Source organism: Symphalangus syndactylus, chromosome 10 (assembly GCF_028878055.3).
Source record: "Symphalangus syndactylus isolate Jambi chromosome 10, NHGRI_mSymSyn1-v2.1_pri, whole genome shotgun sequence".
Classification (NCBI taxonomy): domain Eukaryota; kingdom Metazoa; phylum Chordata; class Mammalia; order Primates; family Hylobatidae; genus Symphalangus; species Symphalangus syndactylus.
Genome location: NC_072432.2, coordinates 129,618,235 through 129,624,641, shown reverse-complemented (window position 1 = coordinate 129,624,641; position 6,407 = coordinate 129,618,235). Strand labels below are relative to the sequence as shown.

Here is a 6,407-nt window from a genome sequence, read left to right as displayed (position 1 = left end):
CAGCAATGCATTTAATGACAACCAGATGTGTCAACTTTTTTTGTTCTGCTAGATTATGTCCCTTGCTAACTGACAGAGTGGGCACAGAATTCACAAAACTGAGACCTGCTGCCTGGGATGCCAGAGCTTCCTCTCAACAGCTGTCACTCTGTACTTACAGAAACAATGGTGACTCTGCTTAGGAATCCATGGCCAATTTCCTGGGCAGAGCTCTTCAGGTCCTTCAAGCCGGTCCTGACCTCTTTAATCTCTTTCCTATCCCCACCAAGATTTTCTGAAGAAATTAAAATATACCTAGTTCTTTAACTTAGGAGAAGAATCATTTTTCACAGGGCTACACCATGTAGAAAGCAGCTGGGTGAAAAATGCTGTTTAACACTTTACCCAATAAACAAAAAGGGAAGGAGGCTTTTACCTGCTCAGACTTTGAGAAAAAGGTTGTCCCATGTGGGCATCTGCAACAGAAGCAGTCAGTACAATGACACTCTGACCTCCTCAGATCCCTTTTCCACTTTTGTCCAAGTGGATTGTCAATGTGTGTGTGTGTGTTTTTGTTTGTTTGTTCGTTTTAGACAGGGTCTCCCTCTGTCACCCAGGCTAGAGTGCAGCGGCGCAATCTCAGCTCACTGCAGCCTCTGCCTCCCAAGTTCAAGTGATTCTCCTGCCTCAGCCTCCTGAGTAGCTTGGACTACAGGCATGTGGCACAACATCCAGCTAATTTTTTTTTTTTTTTTTTTAAGTAGAGATGTGGTTTCATCGTTTTGTCCAGGGTGGTCTCAAACTCCTGAGCTCAGGCAATCTGCCTGCCTCAGCCTCCCAAAGTGTTAGGATTACAGGCGTGAGCCACCGCAGCCGGCCGGATTGTCAATGTGTTTTTATTCCCAGAAGATAGCAGGCACCTACAATTTTTTGTTGGAGAGCTGCCCTTGACTATCAAAACCCACTTTATTTACACATCTAGGGAGCTAAAGTGTTTAGGAATTTATGTTCTCCACAGGGCAGTCCATCAGACTCCAAGTCCTCTGTGCCTGATCAGGGTAATTCTGAGGTGTGACTTTCTTATGTCCAGAGCTCATTTGCAGGATCGAGTTATGCTGTGTGGGACTTCATCTGATGCTTCTCACTTGGTTTGTTTCTTCCTCTTCTGGGCCTTCCTTTCCCACTCACCTGCCCATTTTTTCTTAGGAATACCTCGTGATAAATCACTTTCAAGTTATGACTACATCCTCCTCTCCTGACTTCAACTCAGTGTTTACAGCACATCCTTCCAAAGTTTAACCCATCAGGTTCTATGGTTCAAGGTCCACTTCTCACTATAGGAAGAAGAGGTTCAGCTTTTCTGACCTCTCCAATAACCACAAAGTCAGACACTTTAGGCTTCAGTTGTCTACTCAAGAAAGGGTTGCCGAAGTTTGGGCCCAGGTTTTGCCAATTTCAGATGATGAAGAATGAAATTTGGATCCAGGTATAGGGAGGTATGTTCTTCCAAGTCCAATCCAGTTTTTTCACCGGCTGGAGTTTTGGTAGATGACTAAGTTACCCCCAGCAGCTCCCTGAATATAACCACATCTCAGCACAGCAAACTTTTTCTTCTACTTTTTAATTTTGTTTTAATGGAAGAAGCACAGCCTAGTTTTATATGAGAAAATAGTGCTTGTTTAAAACACATGTTTAATCTTGCTCCTGGGAAGAAAAAAAGAAATAAAAAACATGGCATTATAGAATTAAGAATTATATAACTCTTACCAAAGCTTGGCTCATATTATATGAATCACCACTTTCACTGTGAATGGTTCTATCTCACCAATGGTGCCAGCTCCTTTTAAATTCTTTCTTTTGCCAGATCTCCCCTCTAATAGAAGATTGGGCAAAGTGTAGAATCAACTCCACTTCTCCTGAATGTAAGAAGGAAACTCAGAAAACACGCTCCATTGTGACCGTGACTTGCAGGTATGTGAGTTGCTTCATGGTTAAGAAAAAAGTCCTCTTCATGACATCGTATCAAAAATATTAAATACCTTACTGTATAAATTGTTTAATGGCATATTGAAAGTATGACATAAGCACACATTAAATAGTACAGGATCTTGAGAAGGGTTTAACATTTTCAGTACCTGAAGGAAGATGGTAAAGTGAGGATCAGTCTAAACACGGATTCTCAGGGCAGTGTTGTAATTTAGCTGGTGCGAGAGATTGGGTTGAAGCAGTATTGACCCTAAGGTTTAATCTGAAAGTTATAAAGTTTGCTTGTTTAATCCTATCCTTGAAAACAATTTATTATATTATCAAAACCCCCTACCGGCTCTTAATATTGTTCCCAAATAGCTCCCATTAAGATAACCCCAGTAACTAAGGTTTTACTATAATTTCCTAATTAGAATGCATCATCTGTTCTTAATGCCAGTAAGACAGGGACTGCTAGCTGCTAAAATCTATCTCCTCTTCATCATTAATACCACACCTACAATTGGGGGGGAGCCAGTAATGAGCCTAGTTTTAAAATATTAATTTCTCAGCCTTTGTAGAAGCTAGACATGGCCAACGGACACAGTTCTGGCTTAAGGGATGTAAGCAAAAATCATCAGAAGTAACTCCCAAGAAAGCTTGGAAGGGGTGGGCTCAGCTGGTGGTGTCCCTTTGATTTTGATCCTTCCTTTCCTCATGCCTGGAACATGGACACAGGTCTGTAGTAGCCGTTTTCAGCCATAAGGTCCACAAGGGAAAGGTCTGAGGTGTGACTTTCTTATCTCCAGAGCTCATTTGCAGGATTGAGTTATGCTATGTGGGACTTCCTGTGATGCCTCTCCTTTGCTTTGCCTCTTCTCTTCTGGGCCTCCCTTCCCCATTTACCTAACCGTTTTTTCTTAGGAATGCATTGTGATGAATCACTTTCAAGTTACTATGAAAACATCCTTCTCTCCCAGAACCTGAGAGGTCCGCAGAACCTCAGAGACTTTAGACCTAAGAGTTATGATTTGCTGATCTAGTGCTTGCTAACAAACACCTCTCTGGTTTGTGGAAAAAGTAAAATCCCAAGTTTGTTTATATCACTTGAGTGTGTATGTGTGTGTTTTAATTTTGTTACTCACAATGGAACATAAATCCCCTGGTAAGGCGAGAAAACATTTGTCCAAATTTTGACCTGAGAACCCAGAGTCTAAAAAATTATATATTCTTGCTTTATCTCTGTCCATTTTTTAGATATACCATTGACTTCTCCATCTTTCACTTTATGTTACAAAGATATGTAGACAGCGACATCAGCTTTGTTAAATTTAAAAAAACAAAACAAAACAAAAAAAGATTGCTACCTATGTGATGTGATAGTAGAATCTTTAAACTCCTTTGGTACACACATCCCAACACCTATCAACAAACTGATTTCTATGCTTCATCAAACTCTTCTGTTAAAATGCTATCATGGGGCCTGGCATGGTGGGAGAATAGCTTGAGACCAGGAATTCCAGACCAGCCTGGGGCAACATAGCGAGACCCCCATCTCTACAAAAAAATTAAAAAATTAACTAAGCACGGTGGCATGTAGCTGGCTAATTTTTAGCACTGTAGTCCTAGCTACTTGGGAGGCTGAGACAAGAGGTTTACTTGAGCCCAGGAGTTTAAGGTGACAGTGAGCTATGATTGTGCCACTGCACTCCAGCCTGAGGGACAGAACAAGACTGTGTCTCAAGAAACAAACAAACAGAAAAAAACAACAAGATGCCATCATGTAAGGGGAAGTAATAGGATTTTATTTATTAGGCATTATTCCTTTGTGTAAAAACAGCTTTGCTGTAGTTGTATTTTGATGGTAAAGGAGGGAAAGAACAGGGACCAACCAGGGTCATTGAAGTAAAGCAGGAGGTGGCAATTTTATTCTACTCTGCACTGTACTTCCATCCAACATGTGTCTTTATTTCTCATTTTTCACCAAACTCCAGATGCCAAGGCATGCATTGATGAAGACCACCCATTTCCACCTCCTCTGTTCATCTTTGCATATGTTTGTGGGGGTTGCTCCCTGCAACAATATCTGGTGTCTGGCAGTTGGGTGGCTTGCGTCCTCCAGGGTCAGATAAGGACGTATCTTTCCCACAGTTGTTGATAATGGGGCCAAGGAAAGGCTAATTGTTGAAAGTTCTGTGAGTGTTCTTCCTGATGCGGAGGAGTTGGAGTGAATTATTTTGTGGACGCTGCACTCTGCAGGGGAGCCCCGGGTCCTCAAGGCGAGGAGTTTGATAAGCCGTCTGTTCTGAGGAGCTTGGATTAGTCCATCTGTTTCTGGTTTTCAGAAACCTGAGGTGAAGAAAATAAATAACTGAGAAAACAAAAATGAAAAATGCCCCCAGTTCCTGAATTGCATGCAGTAAGTCTGCTTGTTTTCTTAAATTGCTTGATTCTTCCAGATGAACTAGCTCCTGCTGGGTTTCCTGGAGAGAGAGAGAGAAAAACAGCATCCAGATTTTACTTTCCAGGATTTTTAAATCTCTCAGAAATATGGCCCATTATTACATAAAAAGTGACATTTCCCATTATTTTGTCAAAGAAATAAGGATGTAAGGGTTATTATATAAGATTAATATATAAACTCCCTTTCTCCCTGTTATTCGCTTTGTAAAGGCCGTTTACAAGTTTCCAGCCAAGGCCTATTTGCACTTCCTTTTTCCATAAGCAGAAGGATATAGCCAAGAAATCAGATATTAAAGATGAGGTAATTATGGCCTCCAAATTTCTAGAGTTAACTGTGGAAGAGGATTTATGCTCTGTGGGCTTGGTTCCAGAAAGTAAAATTAAGACTGGCCAATAGGTAGAAATTACAGGAAAGGAAATTTCAGAGCTTAGAGAATATTCCAATCAATCACCTAGTAAGTTTTAAGTGAAACAACTTGGATGACAGTAGGAGTCCATATGTGTTGGAGAGCAAAGAGGAAATGGAAGCCGGGCACAATGGCTCACATCTGTAATCCAAGCACTTTGGGAGGCCAGGTCAGGAGGATCGCTTGAGCCCAGTATTTTGAGAGCAGCGTGGGCAACATAGTAAGAGCCCATCTCTACAAAAAATTTAAAAAAATTAGGTGTGGTGGCACACACTTGTAGTCCCAGCTACTCAAGAGGCTGATGTTGGAGGATCTCTTGAGCTCAGGAGGTCAAGTCTGCAGTGAACTGTGGTTGTACTGCTGCACTCCAGCATGGGTAACACAGCAAGACCTGTCTCAAATGGAAAAAAAAAAAAAAAAAGGAAATGGAAGGATATGAGGAGGTGAGTAGGGTTGCTGTGTAGAAGGTGCTGCCTGGCTTGCATGTGGTTCACTCACTCTACAAGTCATTGCAATTTGTTTTCTATTCTCAGACATCTCTGAAACTAATCTTTGCTAATGGTGAAGATGGTGTCTGTGTTTATAGTTATTTTCTACATGAGTCAAGGCTAAGGCAGATATTTGATTGATTGCTTGCTTCTCTTTTACTGGTAAAATAATTTTTTCAAGCTTACCTTTTCTCTGAGGGTGAGAATTTCAGCTTTGTTCAGGGGTCTCAATTCTAGATCCCATTCTAGCTGACACCTAAGGCTCTGTCTTCTGTCTCCAGCCTGCCATTTAAATTTGAGGTTATAAATCCTCTGTATGGAATTTATACACCACAGGTACCCCTTGCTTTGGAATTAGCTTCCACTCTGGTTTAAAGTCTCCCTGATTTGTAGAATGAGTTGACAAATTACCTCTTACCTTCTATACTGGTTTTCTGTTGCTACTGTAACACATTACCGTGAATTTAGTGCATTAAAACTTTGCAAGTTTATGCAATTTTATTATCTTACAGTTCTGGAGGTCAGAAATTTGATCAATGTCTAAGTAGGCTAAAATGAAGGTGTCGGCAGGGCTGTGTCTCTTTCAGAAAGCCTTAGTGGAGAACCAGTTTCCTTGCCTTTTTCAGCTTCTAGATGCGTGTGGCTCCCTTTCTCCATTTCAAAACCAGCAACATGGCACCCTGGAAGCACTTTCATGGTCACTCCTTCCTCTGACTCTGATCTCAGTCGGGAAAGGTTCTCCTCTTTTAAAGACTCATAATTAAATTGGGTGGAACACCTGGATAATCAAGATAATCTCCTCATCTCAAATCTTTAACCTTAATTACATCTGTAAAGTTCCTTTCTTTATGTAAGGTAACATATTCACACACTCCTGGCATTAGGATGTGGACATGGGATGTAGGGGGAAGAGTGTGTACATTCTGTCTACCACAGGTTCCTACTAATCCTACTATGGTTTGATATGCTTTTCTAGAAGGATATGGGGTTTAAAGACATTTTACAGCTCTATAAGCCAATCATCCACAAAAGAGCTATAGCTCTTAGAACATTATTATAGAAGGAGATTTTAGAGTACAGTGAGTTCATTTTGACTTTTCATATA

The 6,407-nt window shown here is 41.0% G+C and overlaps 1 long non-coding RNA gene across 1 annotated transcript; it reads right to left on the bottom strand.

The window, feature by feature from the left end:
• Window positions 1-862: 862 nt before the first annotated feature.
• LOC129492096 (uncharacterized) lies at window positions 863-2,786 on the bottom strand. The gene is made up of 3 exons (XR_008660727.2): window positions 2,462-2,786; window positions 2,115-2,227; window positions 863-1,683 (listed from the first exon to the last, which is right to left on the bottom strand). It is a non-coding gene; the product is annotated as an uncharacterized lncRNA (long non-coding RNA).
• Window positions 2,787-6,407: the final 3,621 nt, after the last annotated feature.